The sequence below is a fragment of the Callorhinchus milii genome, unplaced genomic scaffold (assembly GCF_018977255.1).
Source record: "Callorhinchus milii isolate IMCB2004 unplaced genomic scaffold, IMCB_Cmil_1.0 Scaffold6, whole genome shotgun sequence".
In the NCBI taxonomy this organism is placed as follows: domain Eukaryota; kingdom Metazoa; phylum Chordata; class Chondrichthyes; order Chimaeriformes; family Callorhinchidae; genus Callorhinchus; species Callorhinchus milii.
In genome coordinates, this window is record NW_024704747.1 from 21,126,225 (window position 1) to 21,149,607 (window position 23,383).

The following is a 23,383-nucleotide window of genomic DNA, read 5'->3' on the forward strand; positions in this document are numbered from 1 at the left end:
AAGAAATGCTTCCTGGTGTTTGTCTCTTCACAACCTGTACCCTCTTGTTCGTCTGTCCTGTGTAATAGAAAGCCAATGGCATTATTCCTTCCGCAAACAAACATTACTCCACCACAGAGCCACATGGAGATGGCAAAACATTGCATCTGCTCAGTACGCTTTAGGTCAGACTAAATTTATAGCTCTATGACTCTCTGACACGAAAAATAAGAAAATTATTATGAATTATGAATTATTATGAAAATTATGAATGTAAGTGCTGGTAACTTGGATGTGCTGCTTGCTTCAATCCCCATATAATAGGTTAAGCAAAGACATTGAATGTTAGAATGAAGCAAGGAATACTTTACTGGTAATAATAAAGCTTAGGAGTGTATCATTCTCTAATATTTAAGGTGACAGTGGGTTGCAAAACTCAAAGGTTACCCAGTGCCTCAGAAACCAATTGAGCTTGTTTAGCATCGAACTGTTTTTTGATGTGGACCCTCTCCCCTCAGCGAATGTATAAAAAAAGGATTTGAACAATCTGTACGCCTCACTTGTAGAATGAATATTTTAAATCCTCAGATATAGCACTCAGCAGAAGGTTTTGCCTGAATTAATGGTTTTCCCATCAAATGCATGCATTCTCTGAGACTCTCTCTCGCAGCCCATCAAAGTGAGATAGTATCTCTCCTATTCAATAAGTTGACATGCTTAAGAGGGCATTGCTTGGTAATTCTTCTTTATCTTGCTCCCAGACAAAATAAAAATAGCATAAAGTTCTCTCCCTGACTTACACAAACTTTTCTAAGAAGATGTCTACATAGATTGGTGTCACTGTCTGATCCATAATCTTAATACTGTATTTTTTAGACATTTATGTAAAATGCTAGACTTGAGATTCCAAGGCACAATCTATCGCCAATTTGGAGTTAAAATGATACATTTTAGTCATCAATAAGTATTTGAAGCCATTGGATGCTATGATTAGATCATTAACTTTATAATTATTATCTCTACCACTAAGTAATGACCTTCTGTAATATTAAAGGTTTGCTCTTTGGAAAAGCAATACATTTTAGCTACCAGATCTGTCACAGTTCTCGCAAATTGTTGGGTGATGGATTTCAATCGCTCAGAAGGCAGCAAGCGTCTTGTGAAGTATTACTGTGCTAAAGAGAATGAATTAGAATAGGATAATTGATATTTTGTGCAACAGACTATTTGGCAGCATTCTTCCCTCTGAGTCGGAAGGTTGTGGGTTTCAAGGCCCATGTTGGAATTTTAAGGGCATGGTCTTACCTAGACTCTTACGAAAGTCTGGGGGCCATAGATTCACCACCATTGCATTAAGTCAAGGTCCTGTCTGCCTGCTGAGGTGGATGCTAAAGATCTCATGCCACTAAAAAGAAGGGAGTTTCTCCTAGAATTCAAACTGAGTCTAGGTCGATATCCCTGGTCACCGAGGACCAGCAAGTACATACGCTAGAAGAGAGCCATTGGAGTATTCCGATAATCAGAGTCCGGTAAACCTGCATTTTACCATATCTGACTTTCCCACTTTCCAGGAGTTGACCCCTGTGTAAAGAAGCAGAAACTTTGTCCTTGGGCTATGTGACAAATAAAGGAAAAATTAACTGCTTTTCCTAATTTTTTGTAACAGGTACTCTTTAAACATCTCATGCAGGCATTTCAAGGCAGAGCAAATAAATTCTAAGCCACAATGTAATTAAATTGACAGTCGTCAATTCTTCTGAGTGTCAAGCTTCAAAGGAAGGTGACCTCAGGATCAAATGGAAATACTTGCAGCTTGCGGAGGTGACTCACTGATAAAAGCACGCATTTTCCTAAACAGCTTTCTCTGTTCCTCTCTCAATTATTCTCTTACCTTCAGGCTATCTCATCTGAGGCCGGAAATTCCATTTGGTCTTCATTTAAAAGGCCAGTTTATTTTGAGGTCGGGCAAGATTGTGGAAAACCCTTTTGCGCAGTTACTGAAAAGAACCAGATTGCAAATTAATAATAATAATAATCCTTGCATTTGATATAGCACCTTATCACGTCTTCTAGACATCTCAAAGCGCTTCATAAAATATACTGTAAAGTGAATTGACCTTAGAGTATATTAAAGTTTTGTGGGCGAAACACGGCAGCCAATTGCACACAGCAGTGTCCCACAAACAGTCGTGGATTAAGTGACCAAATTGTTTTTGGGGGGGTTCTTTTTTGAAGGGATTATTACCCCCAGAAGAGCGATCTGCCAATCATCTAACAACCGGATTCCTAGTTACTGCTAGGTGAACAGAGGTGTGTGGAAATTTGCCCAAAGTTTTGCCTTGCCAGGAATCAAACCCAATACTCTTGCGTGCAAGGCAGGTGCTCTTAAGACCGAATTTGAGAATTTTTCCATAATTCTGTACCATTTTACATTTTAAAACAAAATAGTCTTACAAATTATGACTAGCTGGCATTTCAGAGTCCTTTCATGTCCTGCTTAATGTTTAAAACCAATTCCTTCTACAAAAATGTGGTTACTGCATCTCCACCACCACTATCCATCACATAATCTTATGTTTGTTTCCATCCTATTCCTCTAGCCAAATAAAATATACTGTATATATTTTGTATTGATTGTTTTCTCGACTGAACCATTCCATTCGTACCCAGTGAGCAAAGCCTACTTTTCTATCACCCATTGCCTGCAGAGTTGAGCACAGAGGCACAGTGGTTGCTCCGATCAGTCACTGGGGACAGGGAATCCTCCCACTCAGCTCCCGTTAAACTACAAGCCATAGACCTAATGGGTAGGGTGGTCCTACCTGGACAAGCAGCAGGAAAGCTTGCAAGGCAGTGATAACATTAGCTGGTTAGACTCCAGCAGTACCCTGACACACATTATGGTGTACAGAAGTCTTGGCTCTTGCCAACCTGCACCTAATACTTACTGGAATTAGGTAAGCAGGATGTGCCCTCCAGTGAAAGTACACATTCCATTCCAACAATTTATTTCTGGAATTTCCATGTGTAGGTGGAAAGAATGGAATTCTCAGTTTAGTTTGGATACTCTGACGACAGGTTTCCGTATGTGTTAAGCACCCAGACACCCAGACAAACATAAAACAAACAATAGCCGTTCACCAATAAATCGCGCAATGACCGGTGACCCATTCTTTAAAAATCATTCACAAAAGTTATAGATACAGGATGTTGCCTGTTATGTTCATGGAGATAATATTTTTTGACATGTGCAGTGTCTGACACAGGTGCCTGACACATGCAGAAACTTATCACTGTGCTTAAAGCTATCCAAGCCAGTATGAGAGTTCCACAAAGCATACCAAATGTGGAACTCTCAGTGTCGTTTGGATACTCTTAAGCAAAGCTTGGGAATGTGTTTCCATATATGTCCGACATCCAGCAGACCAAATAAAATGCATTATTTTCATTATTAATGTCGGGATCTTCTTCCTGGTGTTTCTTTCAATTTTCCCATATTTTAGCTGTTCTGTGTTACTTTCTTTCTTGCTTCCTTTCTGTGCAGAAGTCTGTTTTTCTCTTTCATTCCTGGTGTTCCACGTGAGCTCCTTGAGCTTGTAGCCACATAACGTTTAATAAAAAAAGAAATTGTTTCAGAGGACAATTTTGTGTGCACAAAAAAAGGCTGTTTCTATGACCCCTTTGTTTTGCTGCAGCATTGTGTAGCTGCAGGTTGCTTTCATATTTGCAGCTTCAATCTGGCCCCTGTCCCTTAAGTCATTCAACTGAGAATGGTTTGCAACTCTTTCAGGCTACCATACCAAGCTAGTCATTTATAAGTTGTGTATCGTAGCAGACACCTTCATTTAACACAAAGCCATAGACAAAATCCTCTTTATTTTTCCTTTTATTGCTGGAATATAATCTCTGCAATGTATAATCAGGCCTCTTGCCCTTTTCCTTGGGCCAGGGAAAATGTGTTATTTTCTTACTGCTGGCATCTCCTATGTTCCTGTTGTGATTTGTATTACTGTAAATTATTCAAATCCTTGCCACCTGCCATTGGTTTTAGGTTTGTTGTGGTATAAAGCCAACTATCCTACCATGGCTTCTCCCAGCAATGGGAATGTAAATTTAATGCAGGGAAACTAGCAAAGGAAAATAATACAACAAAGTTTAGTTGTCAATTACAATCCTTTACCTGCCATTGAACATTCACTAGGGACCAAGCTTCAGGTATTGAAATGATTCTTAATCTTAATTCTTAAATCCATTATCAAGATTATGAGTCCACTCCTATTATTATATTTAGTACTCCCTCCGCCCTTCCCAGGTTGAGAAAATGGTATTTCATTCTCATTTAATTCCTATCTTTCAAGTCTCATCATCGATCCATTCTACCCTTGATGGCGGATCACTTAAGGTACATAGTTGTCATTTCAGTGTATTGATTCATGTTGCTTCTTGTAAGGCTTGCTATTAGAGTTCTCCCATGATTTTGTAATCAACATGAACTTCGTTTTTACTGTCCTATACCTGGTGTCCTATTCTGCCTTTCCAATGCTTGTTATTTTAATCAGATTCTTTGGGTATTTGTACTTTGAATTACGCAGTTTGTCAAATGCCCACATTTCAGCTTGAAGGGGTTGGGCAAAATGTGTATTGCAAATGAAAATTTCTTAGGGATTCTGTATATGAATTTCAACTCAAGGACAATACGGTTAGCACTAACACGTTCTCTCTGTCTCCCTCATGTTGGAAATCCCCAGTGGAGCAGTTTTACCCCTGCTGTTGCCTGATGGGCCCACATCGCATCGAAGATCAACTCACAGAAGATAATAATAACAAACCTTATGCCTGATAGAGCACCTTTCACATCAGGAGGATGTCTCAAATGCTTCATATATTCATATTTCAGCATGAAGTGGGCAGGCAATATATGCATTGCAAATTATTATTTCCTAAGCACCTCTGTCAGCAATGGCAACCCTGGATGATTTTCTGCTCCATAGCCCGACTCATAAAAATAATAATCCTTACAATTTATAGTTTATTAGGTTGACAAAGCATCTCATTAGGTTGACAAATTATCCTGAAATGCTTCATAGGATTTACTGTAAAGTGTAGTGACTGTGTATTTGTAGGTGAACGCTACAGCTAATTTGTGCACAGCAACAGTCATCAAGAAAATAACTGATTTTTATCTGGAGGATCATTGGGCAGGATATATTTTCCACAAAATATACAGTCAATTCACTTTACAGTATATTCTGTGAAGCACTTTGAGACATCTCGAAGATGTGATAAGGCACTATATCAAATGCAAAGATTATTGTTATTATCATTATTATATCCTCCAATAATATCATGGGATCTTTAACATCCATCTGAACAGGAAGATGGAAGTCAATTTAACATCTCATCCAAAGAATGTCACTTCATTAATGCAATGCATTGCTTAGACTATGAGCTCAAAGTCTGGCTGATACCTAAACTCATGACAATCTTGCCAGAACTCCTGAAACCATGGATGACTCAGTCTCTCAGAAAACCACCATCTCCCCTCCACATACAGACATCAAATGCCATTCTGTCATTGCTTGTCTATGGGACAATAAGAGCTTAGCGTCTCTCATGTGTGCAAAGAACCCAACTTTCCCTCTCCGAATCCAACAAGCACAAGTTGAATGCAAATAAACTACAAGTGAAAAAAATCCTCAGCAAGGCAAAAAAATGTCAGGCAATAGCCATTGTCTCTGAGAATTTATTTCCATTTTTCTCAGCTTTATCTGTAGGAGGATAATAACATGCTGCTTCATGTTTCCACTTGCTCTGCAACTGATTATGAGCCTCAGTGCTTGGTCCCTAGCTATTTATTAGTCTCTCCCTTGCAATGATTGAGTTGGTTTTCCCTTTGTATTCAACAGACAAAATTGCAACCCTGTCATTGTGTTGAGCAATTTTGATTGAATTATAAAGAAAAACTATAAAACGCTGGAAATCTGAAAACGGGAAATACTGAAAATGAACAACAGACTCATCAGCTTTGGAAAGAGTACAAAGAAAACGAGAAGTCAATAGTTCATGCATGACCTTTCATCGGAATGATTGGGTTCGAGAAATCTCTTTATAGGATTGAAGAGGGCAAAGTGGTTGGAGCACAAGCTAAATACAATAAGAAGCTTTCTTTCTATGATCTCATTCCCTCCTATGCCCTTCTTATGCATTTCTCCTAACGCTTATTTAGCTTACAGTGTAGCATCTGAAGGCAGATCAGCCTGGTGGTTAGTACTACAGTGTAAGCGACAATCTTCATCTCACCCTAGAATGTCTACACCTTTTGCTGGACATATGGGAAGTCCCGGGCGCAGGAAAATAAAATTCTCACTCCTGCAGTTGTTTTTCTATGTTGCTGCTGGTGTCACAGATTCTGTGCCAAAAAATAAACAGTGACGGATTCCAGACATCAGCAGCTTCAGGCGAAACCCAGCATTATTGTCGCTCGTATATCTGACACATGTCTATAATAACCTTTGTATCCTATATAAATGTCACGGCTGGAGGCTTTTCAGACAATAGTTCTTTGGTTTTACTTTCCTCATCCTATATGTTGGATGGATGTTGAAGATACCATGGTACTGTTCAAAAAGCGAAGGGAGTTTCTCCCAATTTCCTCGCCAACAATTCCCCAGATAAAATTAGTCAATCTTTTCATGGCTGTTTGTAGGATATCGATATGTGCAAATTGGCTGCCCTGTTCACTTACAAATACATAGCAACCACACTTCATAGTAATTCTGTTTCGACAAGATGATAAGGATTATTATTTTATTACTATTATAACAAAGAGGCTTCTCCAGACTAATTGTTTCAGGTCTGATAAAGGGTTACTTACACTGTTACCATAACCTATCTATTTCACTTATATCCTACAGATTTTTAGTTTTAATATGAAATTTAAACCAGGGAGCTTACTGATGACTATTTTGTTTTCACTTCCATCTTGCGTTTAGTTAAGACTTCTCCCCATTCAAGCTTGTATCCACAGTCACTAGCCATATTATTGACTCCTTTATAATTGCTTTTGTTTCATGCACCACCTTGCTCTGGAGGAAACTGCACATGCTTAGCATACCAAACCAGCTAGACTTTCACTTCTTGTAGTTTTCGTTTTATCGAAAAATACAGTTACCAATTCGGTTCACAAATTACAATCTTTGCATTGGGAAAAAAAACAATCAATTCCAAAAAATTTTTCAAGATGTCCTGATTTTCATTTAGAAATTAAATCTGTTCCTGTGCTCGTAATCCTAATTGTCAAGCACTTTGAGACACCCGACCAATGTGAAAGGAGCTATTATAGATGTAAAGTGCATTGTATTGTATTGTCTTGTCATAATTCTTAGATTTCACACTCCCTACAATGAATTTTCAAGGTGATGGCTAGCTTTTGACGTTTTTTTGAAAGACTGTCAATGCTATTTGTGAAAACTTGAACCTTATCCAAGGCTAGCTCGATCACAGAGTGTTTTAAGGATATTAGCTGATCCGTTTTTGAGCTGAGGCCAAATCCACGCACTAGCAATGCTGTCCCTGGCTAAATCTATCTCCTGGGGAGAATGCACCTCTTTAAGACGGTCTTGGAAGCTGGGCTCCAGGCCTGGTGAGATTACGGTTCCCTTGGGCATAGAGTGATAACAGAAGGTGAAGTATAAACTGTATTATTCTCCACGACTTTGCTAGCGTGAATGTATAATAGAAAGGTCCCTTAGTGCACCAACTCTTCCCAAGCAGGCAAATTCACTCAAATTCAGCAAATCACCCCTTTCCCCAAAGCATTGAGTCAAGCATTCATTAAATGTAGCCCTAATGCTCCTATGTTAAAAACCATTATCTTCCCACAACAACAGGGGATGTTTTAAGATCCAACCACACAGATTGTGCTTTTTGAAACCACGTTCAAGAAATTTAGTTTCATGACGTGCAATCACTGAAGCACATCGAACAGTTAGTGCAGAAATTTATCATTTTCCAGCAGAAATAGTTTCAGCTGTGTATAAAAACCATAGTTTATATGCCGAGCACGATTTATAAGTGTCCCACTGGCACCTTATATTTAAAATGCTTTAGAAATGAATGTCAATACTACCATGTGTTGTAGGTCAGAGCAATTATGATTCAATGGGGAACACATAGCAATGTCCCACAAACAGCCACAAAGTGAATGGCTAATTTTATTTGGAGGATTGTCTACCATGTCAACAGGAGAAACTTCCTTTTCTTTTTGAATAGTGCCATGGGATCTTCAACATCTATGTAAAAAGGCAGATAAGACCTTGGTTCAATGCTCCCTCCAGTACTTCCAACAGTGCAAAGCACCTCTAATACTGCAATGTACTATCAATCTGAGTTTGAGTTCAAAGTCCTGACATGGAGGTTGAACCTACAACTTCCTGACTCAAAGACAAGAATGCTGCTAAAAGTCACACAAGCGTTAGTATCCTTCTGGAGCTATATACACTAAACTCAATCCCCTGTTCTTTTGCAATAGAATTTTGGATCTTTATTCTTCAAACGTTTACTTAATTCCTTCTTAAATGACACAAATAATTTCAATAGCTTCTTGTAGTAACACATTCCACAACATCCCGAGAACCCTTCCTGTAAAATCAAGCCCTCTAATCGCTTCCTTTGTTTCAAATAATCATCTCAAGTTCATGCCCCCCTTTTGGTAAATTCGTCAATGGATAGAATTATTGAAGTGCAAATAGAATGAGCTCAAAGTCCTGGTGGGATCTTGAACCGATAACCGTCAGCCTCAGACTGCTACCAATTGAGCCTTTGTGTTATACAAGGTAAAATATCATAATCGTTTCCATTAAAAAAGTTAATTCTATAACTAAATATAACAAATGTGAATACACGTGTCTAAATTATGTGGAAGGATGCCCATTGTTTCCTTTTATGCAGAGCACAGCTTTTTCCTATCTCTAATAGTCAGTTTCCATTCTGCTGAGATTGCTCTCCTCAATATTTCAACAGCTGGGATGAGTAAAGGGACAACACTGGGGAATTCACAATCAGATCAGTAGCTTTGCTGTTTGCCAACAAATATTAAAATGAAAACTAGTTTAAATCGAAAACCACAGAGATAATATTCACACAGCTAAGGCTTAATACAAAGCAAACATACAGAAATGCATTCAAACTACTTATAGGCACAAATGAAAAAATTGCTAGAAACGTTACAATGGGTTTTGATTTGTGGGTGTTTCAAAACTCTGTTCTTTAATAAGGAATCTGAGTTGCACAAATGGGAATTCCTTCCAGTAACCGAGAGTACATACGGCACATCGATTTAAGGGAACTCCACTCTGAACAGAGTTCCCATGTGAGGGACAATGGAAGTAGTAACAGAATTTCTTTTAATGGAATCCTATTAAGAAACACTGCAAGTTAGATCACTCAAAGTTCCTTTTGCTTTGATCACTGGGTGTCTCACACATGTGGAAACCCATCACCATGCTTTAAGAGAATCCAAATCCGAGAATTTGCCACGTGTACGTCACCGAACACATGGATATTGCCCTGTATCTAATAATAATAATCCTAATCATAATAACCATTACAGTCCTTGCATTTGATACAGTTCATTATCGACTCGTCAAGAGATGTCTCAAAATGCTTCACAGAATATAGTGTAAAGTGTAATGACTGTGTATTTTGTGGCAAAACACAGCAGCAAAATCCCACAAACAGCCAAAGAGTAATCAATTTTATTTGGGGGATTTGTTGGCCAGAACACCAATTGTCTGGAATGGAATGAGCACTTACTTTCTCCCTGGATAGATAACAGGAGAAATGCTCTCTTTTCGAAAGTGTTATTGGATCATAAACATTTACCTGGACAGGCAGACGGAATCCAAGTTTCAAAGTCTCATGCAAAATACAGCAATGCAGCATTCCGCACACTGATCTGATCCACACTGAATGTCAGCAGAGGCCATGGTCAACTTGCAAGAAGGGAGGAAGGGTTGTTAATAATAATAATGATAATCCTTGCATTTGATATAGCGCTTTTCACGTTTTCTAGACTTTATTTTTTATAGGTGAACAGAATGCATGAAAGAGAATGGAATGAACTGAAAACAGAAAACCCATCAGTCTCTCTGACAAAGGATTTTAAACTGGGCATTAGAGTGTTGCTTTAGAGACTAGTGATTAAAACTTACTAAGACAGGAGGAGGGGTTAGTTCTGTTATTAAGTTTGACCAGTCTGGAGAATTTGTCAAGAAAATGTCATGAACCCTTACTATCAAGATTAACTATTGAATATCTTGCTCTTATCATTCTATATATTAATAACTATAAAAATCCTTCGATTTGATAGCGAACCATCTCAAAATGCTCACAGAGTAATTTGGTAAATGTAGTGACCCGGTGTTTAATAATAACAACGATCCTTGCATTTGATCTAGGGCCTTTCGAGTCAGGAGGATGTCTCAGAGTGCTTCTTTGGATTTACTGTGAAGTGCAGTGACTGTGTATTTTGTAGGCAGATGCTAGATTCACAAAGCACAAGTTGAAATGGCATCAGTCAGCTTTCAATGATTAACAGAATTAGCCTCAGTTTGCCTGACAGTGTGCAACTCACGTTGCTTTGAGAGGTAGTGTAACAAAAGGGACAGTACTACTCGTTGGTTTTGACTGCTGACATGGTTTCTTACCCATCACATGTACTGTCCCTTCAAATGCTGTGCATTTTGAGGTTACAAGCAGATGACATATAGTAAATTCCATTACAAGTAAATTATTAATGATAATAAGAATTTGGAGATAAAGCAAAAAATCAAGACCTACTGAAAACCTTTCGCATCAAACAAGCGAAAATGACAAGCAACCAATGTTAAAAATTTATCTAAGAATGGTAAAATGTAACTATTTGATCATTATATTTCATAGGATCAAATCGAAGGATTTTTATAATAATAAATAATCCTTGCATTTGATATAGCGCTTTTCACGTCGGGAGGACGTCCCAAAGCGCTGCACAGAACACACTGTAAAGTGAATTGACTGTATATTTGTGGGCGAACGCGGCAGCCAATTGCGCACAGCAATGTCCCACAAACCGTCGTAGATTGAAAATGACCAATTTATTATTGTTTGGGGTTTTGGAGGGATTATTATTAGGCGTGTGGAGTAAGAAAACTTGCCCAAGGTTTCGCCCTCTGCCTGGAATTGAACTCAGGTTTCTCGCTTGCAAAGCGAGTGCTCTAACCACTGAGCTACAGGACTCCACTATTATGGTTAATATATCGAATGATAAGGCAAGATATTCACTAGAAAGAAACAGAAACAGCACAGAAACATGCCAACTGGTTTGTGCTGGTGATTATACTCCACATGAGCCTGTTCCACTCCTAATCCCTTCTCATATACCCCTCTATTCACCTCTCCCTTGTGCCCTCGAGTTTCCTCTTAAATACATTGATGTTTTCTGCTTCAACCACAGTTACTGGCAACAAGTTCTGCATTCGCTTCACTCTTTGTGGTCTACTCCTCTCATAATTCAATATTAATGAAACATGAATGAGAAGGAAAAAAAGAACCACAGTATAACATTAGTAGAAAAATGTGGTTTAATTGAATTGTTTCATTTATATATATTTCTTTTCGATTAGTCTACAATTTGTGTAAAGATAACAGTTCTATTTGGTCCACTGGGTTCCATTTGGGGAAAGTTTTTTGGCTGTACATTGCTCTTTGTAACAATAGTCCTGTGGTGTGTTCCATTTTCTATTGTACAATATTCATGGTAACGCATTTACAAAAATAACCTGGCACCATCTGGTTATTTAGTGGTGATAGATACTGGAACACACACCACAAAACCACATGCGGAGCCAGCACCAATCCCCCTTCTCCCTTGCTCGGGGTCCAACTCCATCACTGTGCAGCGCTCCAAGATCCTATCGGGAGTGAAGGTCACTGTACAAATGACAGTTATTGATGTTGTTCCCTGAGTTTGTTGCAAGTTGGCGCCTGCGTAAGTGGTTCAAACTGATAGTGCATTCATTTACTTGTAATCAATCTTGAATGATCTACAAGATGTGTTTTATAAACATGTTATATATTATATGTGTGTGTGTGTGTGTATAGACACAGAAGCCTTCTTAAAATGTATCTTTGCTCTCATCGCTTACTTTCACTTTTATTTCTGGAGCACGTTTCGATGATTTCTGACTGCTAGCTGCTGATCTCTTCAGAAACAATTGCTTAAACAAGGTTTAAAAGAGCAGAACAGAGGAAATAAGGATTTGTAATCAGGTTCGAAATTAACAGGCAAAGCTGGCGCGGAGTTGAATGCAATTGCACAGGAAGTACTTCTGTTTGGGTGAATATGATCTGAATCATAGCCTTTTGCATCCTTTGGGAAGGGGGGAGGGGGATGAAAATTCAATTTGTTTCTGTTACTGAGCATCAGGAAAACCTGAATGAACAATACTTCTCCTGACACCTTACTCCAAGTTAGTGCATGCACTTGCATGTACCTGCCACTGTTTTATGCCCACAGGCTTTGCAGAACGCAAATACTGGACTCTAGCTAGATTTGTGCACAAGAGGATTATTTATACATTATTTCAAAGCAATCACAACATGGTAGAATTTTGCTCACCACAGAGAATAGTAATTTGTCAGAGTGGATGTCTCTGCTTACAAAAATAAGGACTTGTTTGCACTTCCCCTGCTGGGAAACCAACAGAAATATTATTAACCCTGACATTCTCTTTCTTTGGAAGTTGTTATGTTTTAGTGAGCTGATCAAGCTGTGAAAAATCTGCCTCTGCTGTGCCTTGCTCTACTTTCTGGCACTCTGCATGCACATCCTTGTCTTTGTACACCCTGCTCAGTCATCCACTGGGCGATTTTACACAGGAGTTTCATTAAAAACAAATCTGGAGCTTTGTTAAAAAAAATCTGGAGAGAAATTCATCAAACCATTGTAAAATCACGTGCAACAAAGCAGTACTAAAAATATAATAATAATTTGGACACTTAATCCACGACTGTTTGTGGACACTGCTGTGCGCAATTGGCTGCCGCGTTTCGTCCACAAAACATACAGTCAATTCACTTGACAGTATATTCTGTGAAGCACTTTGAGACGGCTAGAAGATGTGATCAGGCACTATATCAAATGTAAGGATTATTATTATCACTGTGATAAATGCAGTGTTGCCTTTAACAACAATAGCAACAAATTACACTTGTTTAGTGACCTTCACGTCGGAAAAAGACGTCCCAGGGCGCTGCCTGTGCTCCACTTCGCTCTACCTTCTGGCTCTCTGCATGCACATCCTCATCTTCGTACACCCAGGAGAACATTCTCCTTCCCACCACCGCCGCCCATCCCCAACCCCGCTGCTCACCAATACAAGCATTCTTTTGAACAAAATTCATCATTACTTTCTCTCAAACATTTCCTGTTTAACGTTTTGGATATTTGCCATGTGGTCCATTAGAGAGGCTGAGACAAGGGTTGGTTTGTTTCAATCATGAGTGTAAAGGACCTCAACGCCCAGGGCTCCAATTAAGCTAAGGTCTTGAAAGGACTTTCAGGCTGAGTAATAACTAACCTGAATAAGTGAAGAGCAGGGGAAAGGACGCAAGGCATATGTATCCTTATATGGTCCGTTTTATTTCTTTATCCAGAAGGTAATTAACAACTGGAAGAGGTCACCACAAAGCGTAGTTGAATCTGTGATGATGGACTTTTAAAAAATAGCTTGATGGTGTCTTGGAAGGATGGTACAATGGGTATACTGGAAGGATGAGAACAAGAAGACTAAAGGGCTTTTTTCATCCAAATGTGTCTTGTGATCTTGTGAAGTGATGGCAATATTGGACTCTTCAGTTGAATTCAGTGCTAATGTTCTGAGAACAATCAAGGAAACAGGAGCAAATACCTTGAATGACCAAAGTAATTCCTTGAATGGCCAAAGCTACAAAGATCCAGCCTATCATGTCATGTCAAAGGGGTCTTTGCACGTCCATTACATAAATGTCTAGGTACTCGATGAGCAGTGTTTGCAGGGATATTTCCAGCAGGCTTTGCCCGAAGCAAAATTGTGGGAAAATTTGGAAAACCAACTTCAGTAAATTATAAACTCAGTATAAGTATTGTGGATCGGCTTTGCTCAAGACCGGAAGACCAAGATTGTCTCAGAGAATTGACTCAATTCTGACACACCATTGCAAAGCACATCGTCTTGGAGTCCACTCAGCTCCAAGGAGACATGTTTACCCCTTCCCCATGTCCCCAAGGATAGCCACAGCCATCGAAAAATACAATGAATGGAATCAGAAGTATGATTGGCACAGTTGCAGTGGCGCAGATATCACTGCAATGGTAAGCTATGATTCTCTAGCTCTACAATACCTTGCCTGGGAATTTCTAATCTAAGCTTACAGCAGTTAGGCAGTCGAGTGCCACGGTTTACATCTGATCTTGAAAATGTTACTCTGGGCCAAATTTGCATTAGCAGCCAGGTTGCGAATGTCTCAAATTCATGTCACATAGTATTTGTTGCAGCCGACTGAGAGAGCAAGAGAGAAAGAGAGGAAACTTTCATCACATCAATCTGGGCTGCATTCCAATCCAAATCCCAGAAGGGAAAGGTCAGTCCCAGCCCTCCTCACCACTGGTACTGCATCCAATTGGATTGATTGTGATGCTGAGAGTGAAGCTGCGACTTACAGAGAATAATTTAAAGCACCCGCAGTTCATTAGAAGTTAGAATAAATTGCCTAGTTTAAAATAAGTGTCCAAAAGCTTGGTTCGGTTGCACTATTATTTTGCAATGTTCTGGTCTTCAGTTAACAAAACATATAATCAATCCACTTTACAGTATATTCTGTGAAGCACTTTGAGATGTCTCAAAGATATGATAAGCTGCTTTATCAAATGCAAGGATTATTATTATTATTAACAACCAGCCAATGCGTATATGAATTTCTAAACTCAATGATTTCAACCGTTTTATGCTTGAATAATGGCGATCATCAATGTTTTGTTGGTGCTAAAGTAATAGATCCCACAAATTATACCTAGGCAAAAAAAAATCCACTTCTAAATAACTGGAGTAATAAATAATAATAATACAGTAATCATCCTTGCATTTGATACAGTGATTTTCATGTCTGGAGGACATCTCAAAATGCTTAAGGATAAATAGTAAAGTTTAGTGACTGTATTTATGCAGGTGAATCCAGCAACCACTTGACACACAGCAATAGTCCACAAACAGCCATGAAGTGAATGACCAATCTTATTTGGGACACCGGGAAGAAACTCACCTTTTTTTTCGAATGGCATCACAGGATCTTTAACATCCATCTAACCATGTAGATGGGACCTTGGTTTAACGTTTCATCTGAACGCTGGCACCTCCAAAAATATAGCCTTCGTCAGCACTGCACTGGAGTGTTAGCCAAGACTATAAATTGAAAGCCTTGAGAGAAGTTAAAGAGTTAGGAACTTTGAGCAGCATAACACTTGGAAAATGTTTCCGCACTTAAAGATACTATCTGGGATGAAGGGAGCTATACAAATGCAAGTTGTTGTTGTAACACAGTGCCTTCTATTGCAAATTTATAATATTTTGATACTACTATAATGTACATCTCAATAAATCCCAGATAGTGGTGTCTATTATGCCTGATTGCCAAGAATAGTGATCTTTTAATTCCGTCTTTATTTACAATGGGTGGAGGAAGCAAGCAACTTGTTATGCTTGGGCTTTATGGCTCTGAACTGCATTGCATGATGATTTTCCATAAGGTGATTTCCTAATATTAGCTTTGAAGTGGACAGACCAAATAGCTGCAGGTCAGGGAGGAGGAAAGAATTTTGGCACTTTAAATCACCCTGGGTGACAAGCTAAAAAGAAGCCTGGTGAACATGTTATAGAGCTAGTAAAAAGGACAGAGAGAGGAAAGCTATAGCAATTGAAGTCCACAATCTACAGCATTGAGAAGAAATATAACGGCAGCATAGGTCCTACTCATAAAGCATAGGTTCTCAAACTACTACATGCTGCTCACGGGCAAAAGGGCATTATTGATACACAAATATGTGATAAAGAGGGAAGGATTTCCAAAGAGCGGGAGCATAGTTTCCCAAGGGTCAGTCGTCTGTTTTGGGATGGAGGATGTGCATCCCAAGTTTGCTGAGCAGAGGAGGTGAGCAGAAGAAGGGGGAAGTAGAAGACCACAATATAAATCGATGCAAGCGGTTCTGTTTCACTGCAGACGGTAACCTCACTGACAATTTATAAGCTGTGCAGGGCTCAGACTGCAATTTTACAAAATATGGTAGCTCGTAATGCCGAATCCTGACGCTTTGTGAAAAGAAAATTGGCTTCACACTGGTTGATTCCACGTCTCCTTTCAACAAGTAAAACAATAGCATTACTTTTATGTATCTGCAGCTGGCAAATTGTGACAGACACTGAAGAAGATCTGAAAAATCAGGAGGCGCTACTCTAGTGGGTTTTATAGTTTTTTTTCTCTGATGTATTTTTATAGACAGTAAGCTGAGAGATCTCGGCACTGAGGAAAGTAACTGGTATATGCTTTCAGCACACAACGGCAAGCCTGCTTTCCATTTTGCAAACCAGCCATATTTAAGTCCGCTCTGAGTGCAGCTGAGCTCCAGTTTGTGCCACACTGAGGTCTAATATAATAATAATAACTTTGTTTTTGACATAGAGTATCATCATGTCATCGAGGCTTCTCAAAGCACTTCACAGTATGACACCAGTTTATCAGAGGGATATTCGACATACTGTGAAGTGCTTTGAGAAGCCTCGATGACATGATGAGGCTCTAGTTCATCGGGAGAAACTCCCTTCTATGTTCGAACAGTGTCACATCCACAAAAGAATTTGGAGATAGCAGATCCTGCAATGTTCCCAAATGTTTCAAACTGACCCGCTGGAATATCTCTCAGACACCGGCCTCTTGCCAGGATCCAGGGACCCTTCTTTGGTCGCAACCTGGCTTCATGTACATGGAAACTGAGATCAGTGTTTAATATTTATTTATTTTTTGGAAGGTAATATTACCCATGTACAGCTAATCGACTAACAACCGAGTTCCTACTTACTACTAGGTGAACTAGATCCTATTTATGGGCATTTACTACAGTGGACTACACCCACTGGGTTCACAAGATCACAACATTGGTTTGGATGCAGAAGGCCGTTCAATGAGACCCATCCGATCTCATGCTGTCAGAACACCCACCTTACCATACCCCCAGCGCAGCACAGCATCAAGCTGCTTTGTAATAAATGCATTGACCTGGCCTCTACCACCTTCCTGGACATCTCCAGTGAATTACACCCCAAGCGCCCAGCCATGGGAGAAGAGGACTCACATTCCATCACATTTTAAAATAGTTAGCAATTGCATTGAAGGCAAATTGATGCTTGGTTTTGAACTTTTTTTTAAACATTAAATATAACTGCAGACAATAAAGTGCAACTGAAATCTAATTTCCTCATTTGAAACGAAAAGTGACACAAAAAAATACTTTTAGTAATTCAATGCTGCAGCGCATGACTGGTTGAAATACTACGTCTAAAATGTTCTGAGTTTTGATATCATGATACAGGCTTTTAAAACCTCAAGATTCTTTCTTCTGGCTCACACCGTTGACTAATTTTTAAATGCCTCCACAACCTTGCCTCATCCGAACTCTTATCTCTTGCAGTCGGACTTCTGCGTGAGGGGTGTGAAATCTAAAAGCCTTTAGTTTGTTTAATAAAAAGTATATTAAATATTGAACCTGTAGTTTGTTATTCAATGAATTTCTACCTTATTACTAAAGGTTTACACGAACCTGGTCATTGTGCTCCTAAGTAAACAAGTATAGGACAGATGTGGATATCATGGTGTTGATGCCAGTGAAAATGCTGGTACATCAAGGCCACATCAGAATCTTTGAACGTTCCAGCAAGCAGGTATGTCAAGAAACCATAGCAAATCTAATTGAAATATTAAAAGCAAAGGGACAAAAAAGAAGGGTCACAGCAGAATTGGATTATAATTCATTTCTGCATTTCATAAAGAAATCAAAAACTTTTTTTGTAAAGGCGGCGTGTTGGTGTCATCTAACGTTATAACATTCTATGCAATCCAATTGGGACCACATGCTTTGACAGTAGAGCATATGGATAACACTCTTCAAGACAAAATGTTACGAGTTAAACAAAGCATTGTTAAAAGGCAATTAAAATTTTCCGGCTGAATGAGACCAATGTTTCGGTGTACACAGCAGCTTACAAAACTGTCTTTTGCTGGAGGATGATAATAAATGACTACAATTTCCAACAAATTAGTATATCTAAATTCAAGGTTCTGATTAATTTACGTAATGATAAAATAGTAGTTTGGTCGTGCCTTGCGGGAACCTCTGGAGATTAAGAGTCACGGAATCCCCACAAAATGGGAGATTGGTTTTAAATTAACTCCTTGAGGGCTGCTAAGTGGGCCAATTGTTGCCTGTGTTGCCTAAATCAAACTGATGAATGCTTTTTACTTTGAGAGCTAACATTTCCACCTCTAAAACGCATTTGCAAGGACCCAGTACACAGATTGCTAAACAGCTGAGGTGTACCACTTTGAGAACCGAAGCTTAGACCCCACAATATAAATTAGGGGATTGCTCATGTTTAACCAGTTAAAACTGTATAGCTTGCCATTGAGAGCGTTGTCTTGCAAGTATCCTGTTGCTTGTCCAGATAGGACTTTGGCTTCAGGGTTAACAGGAACCGAATATGCATAATCTTTGCCCCCAGCCTGTCCCTCGAAGTCCTGCCAAGGAGTCAGGCTGGCTGGTTTGTTATCAGCATTGCTGTGGAGTACTGTGGACCTGTGTGGTTCAAAAACCGGACTCTTAAATCCAGCTTTAATTTGGGGTTAAAGCAGTTAGTTTTCACCGGCTTCCAAATTCAGACTTGATTTAAGAATTTTCAAATTCTGTGTGATCTTTAACTGAGATATTTCAGGCATCTGGACTATGATACCCAGTTTTAAAATTGAGCATTGAATGTACAAACAGGAGCGCTCAGATGAAGTCTAATAAAATTTCGGAGAAAGTCTTACATTCACAATTCACTAATTTCTCTACTTTGCTCCCTCGTCTGCTTGTGTCTTCATGTTGCTTCCTTTCCACATGGAGGAAAGGTGAGTAGAGCCAGATTTCTCTGTTACTTTTTACACTTTGTCTCACTCAAGGCTTGATCATTTTAAACACATGTCCTCTTGTGAATACGCTCACAATAGCTATTTGAGTAAGTCAAATAGCCTGCTTACATCTACATCAGCAATGCCACCCCAAAGACATTGATGATTGGGTAGTAGAGGAATAAAAGATCTGCGAACATCTGATAAACTGGTGGAGCAGGCTTGATGAACTCCTCCTGTTCCTGTTTTCCTATAATCCTATATCTCCTTACAATCTTTTTTTCTCTCTGGTGAGAAACATTTCATCCCAACAAGCTTCTCCTCGAATGTTGCAACTCAAAGTCACATTCATTAGCCTCCATGAACCCTCTCCAAAGCAACCTTCATTTAGGCGCCGATGTAATAGCACATGTCTCTCAGAAATGGATGGGGTTTGAATGGATGAATTGGGAACTTCAATAAGACAATTCACTGCTCCATCAAATTGTATTAATTTATCAAGGGAGAATTTTATAAGCTGGTTTATTTTATTTCCACAGCTTTGTGGGAGCGATGGGTGAATTTCTATCATGGAAATATACTTAAGGTTGATTTATTTTTCCCCAATATTGTGTGCGTCTGTTTCCATAAAGATGTTATGCCACCATGTCTTTTCATCCAACAATAAAACTGGACAGTAATTAATGTCAGGTGAAGCATGACTACAAACAAAGTCTCTGCAAAGTTAATCGTGGAGGTCAGTATAAAATTTTTAAAAAGACACACATTTCTGACAGTTGAGCAAATAATCACAGAAGTACATAAGAACATAAGAAATGCTAAACGAAAAAGACGAAGGTCCATCTAGTTTACCTTCCACCTTTCTGGCGGTCGCATGCACATATATCCTGAACTTTGTGGAGTCCTGTAGCTCAGTGGTTGGAGCACTCGCTTTGCAAGCGAGACACCTGAGTTCAATTCCAGGCAGGTCAGGGCGAAACCTTGGGCAAGTTTCCTTACTCCACACGCCTAATAATAATCCCTCCAAAACCCAAAACAATAATAAATTGGTCATTTTCAATCTACGTTTGTTTATGGGACATTGCTGTGCGCAAATGGCTGCCGCGTTTGCCCACAAATATACAGTCAATTCACTTTACAGTGTGGTATGTGAAGCGCTTTGGGACATCCTCCTGACGTGAAAAGCGCTATATCAAATGCAAGGATTATTATTATTATTATTATTATTACCTATGTACTCACAAAGCACTGCAGTTTACAGGAAATTCTGTGAAGTGCTTTGAGACATTTCAATGATGTGATAAGACAGCATATCAAATACAAGGATTATTACAATACATTTTATAACAGACAACGACAACTGGTTAATAATTGCGTAGTAATAAATAATTTTCATTAGCTGTTAATCACATACTTAAGAGCACCTGCAATTCCCTTCTGTACACATACATTTACACACGGTTTACATAACTTTCATAACAGCTTCCAGAGACAAGATTATACTTTTCATTCGTTATCCAGATAATAATAATAATAATAATAATCCTTGCATTTGACGTCACGTCGGGAGGACGTCCCAAAGCGCTGCACAGAACACACTGTAAAATGAATTGACTGTATATTTGTGGGCGAATGCGGCAGCCAATTGCGCACAGCAATGTCCCACAAACAGTCGTAGATTGAAAATGACCAATTTATTATTGTTTTTGGTTTTGGAGGGATTATTATTAGACGTGTGGAGTAAGGAAACTTGCCCAAGGTTTCGCCCTGACCTGCCTGGAATTGAACTCAGGTCTCTCACTTGCAAAGCGAGTGCTCTAACCACTGAGCTACTGGACTCCACTCATAAGATAGTCTCATAAATTATTCGAGGTGGTGTGCAACTTAAAAAAAACATCATCCGCCCAGCTCCTTGGAATTTGCTGATGAATAGACAATATCTCATAGCAAGATGTCTTTAGTAATAGTAATTTGTCTCCGAGATCCTGTAATTGTGCTGAGTAAGAATAAGTCATTTACCATGTCATAGATAAAGTTAGTCGCCCAGTAGAATGTTGCACCAGCGCCTGAAATATGCTGAAGTCGCTCAGCTTCAGTCTGGTGCTCCTTGACCACATAAATCACAAAGCTGGAACTCATGATGAAATAACCCAGGAGAATGCACAGAGCTGGGAGCACATTCAATATGCTCTCAGTTCTAATGGGCAAAGGAGAAAGCAGGTCAGGGGGGAAACGAGAAATGCACAAACGAATGTGTTTGCACCACCGCTGTGTTCACCAGCGAGGACAAATCAAACTCAAGGACTATTATTGTTTATTATTATAGACTGACATTCCAAAGCAGTGCTGGGAAATGCTGCATTGTTAGAGGTACCGTCCTTCTGATGAGACATTAAATCGCAACCCTGTCAGCTGTTCAGGTGGATGTTAACAAAATTTGAAAAGAGAGGGAATTCCTCTCGGTGTCCTTGTCAACAATCCCCCAGATAAAATTGATCGTGCACTTCATGGATATTTGTGAGACTTTGCTGTGTACACATTTGCTGCTACATTCAACTAGAAATACACAATCAGTGACCTTTGCAGTAAAGTCCTGTGAAGCGCTTTACGACTTCTCGACAAAGTGATGAGGAGTTATATCAAATGGAAGGATTGGTATTATTTGAGCTCCTTGATTAGCACTGTGACAACAGCAAAAAAGCTTTGGAATGAAATACATTCCAGAGATGGGAAAGAAAAATTAATCAGAAAAAACACTGAAAAGACATCAAATGCTTAATGCGCTTTTGTCCGACCACTAACGCCAACCTGACTTTTTGAGACAAACTGGCACAGTGGATGCTATTATTATTTATTCTTGTGCCCTAACCTTGTTACAGTAGAACTTTTTTTATTGCAATACTGGTGCGGCAAAATGGAACAATATTTTTTTCTATTTGCCGTTCTCTGTACCAGTGGCAATAAGTCCACACGAATGAGTTATGCTACTGATCAGAGACAGATCTCGACAGAGACTTAACAATGTGTTGCAGCCACAAACTGAGAAGAGCACTCCTTTGTTGCACTACTGTGACATCTCCACTGACCGCATGTACTGACTTACGATACAACACAATTTACGTTTATATAACGCCTTTCACATCGGGAGGCCGTCTCAATGCACTTTGGGTGAAATTGCAAATTTAATGTTGAATTGTCTGAAAATGTGGACTGTGAACTTGTGCTCGCTCAGAACTTTATTGGTACAGCATGACTTCATTTCACTCACAGTCTGTAGAGCGTATAGGCACAAGGGAGAATTTCACCCCATCAGCCCTGGGTTGGATTCAACCCTAGCTCCCAAACGTGAATATGTATTAGCCCAAACCACTACACAGTGCGGTATAACTTTTTCATAATCTGATGTCTTGGCCTGAAAGAAACATCAGAAGTAATAATAAGATTTGAGACTTCTTATTTGATATAACGCCTTACCACATCATTGAAAGTCTCAAAGAGTCTCAACGATTGACTTTATTTTGTGGGTGAAAGACAGCAGCCAGTTGCACACAGCAATGTCCCACAAACAGCTGTGGAGTGAGTGACAATTTTATTTGTGGAATGTCGGCAAGGACATTGAGAAAAACTCCTTTCTCTTTTCTTGCCATAGTATCTTTAACATCCACCTGAGCAGGAGACAAGTCCCCAGTTTAACATCTCATCTGAAGAATGGCACCTCTGACAATGCAACCTGCTCCCCCCACCCCTAGTTCTGCTTTGGAGTGTCAATTTAGACTATATGATTCCAAGTCCCGATGTGGGGTTTGAACCTACAACCTTCTGTCTCAGAGACAAGAGTGCTACTGACTGTGCCAGGCTGACGCACAAGGAGACTGATATTGAGTTTGGAGCACAGATAAGTCACAGGTACCTCATCAGAGCAAGGACGAGCAGCTACTCCAAACCCTGAAGAGAATACATCAGAGGAAAAGTTATCTGGAGCAGACAGTCAAATAAAGGAGAAGCTTAACAGGACAACAGAACAACAAAAGAGGAATCATGAAAAACAACTTCAGGTAAATGAAGCAAACATTTAGGAACGAAGAAGGGACAAAGAGCTTCTTTGGAAAAGTCAGAGGAAAATCAATCTGAGGTTCACGACATCTACAGACTTATGTAGCTGAGGCTCCAT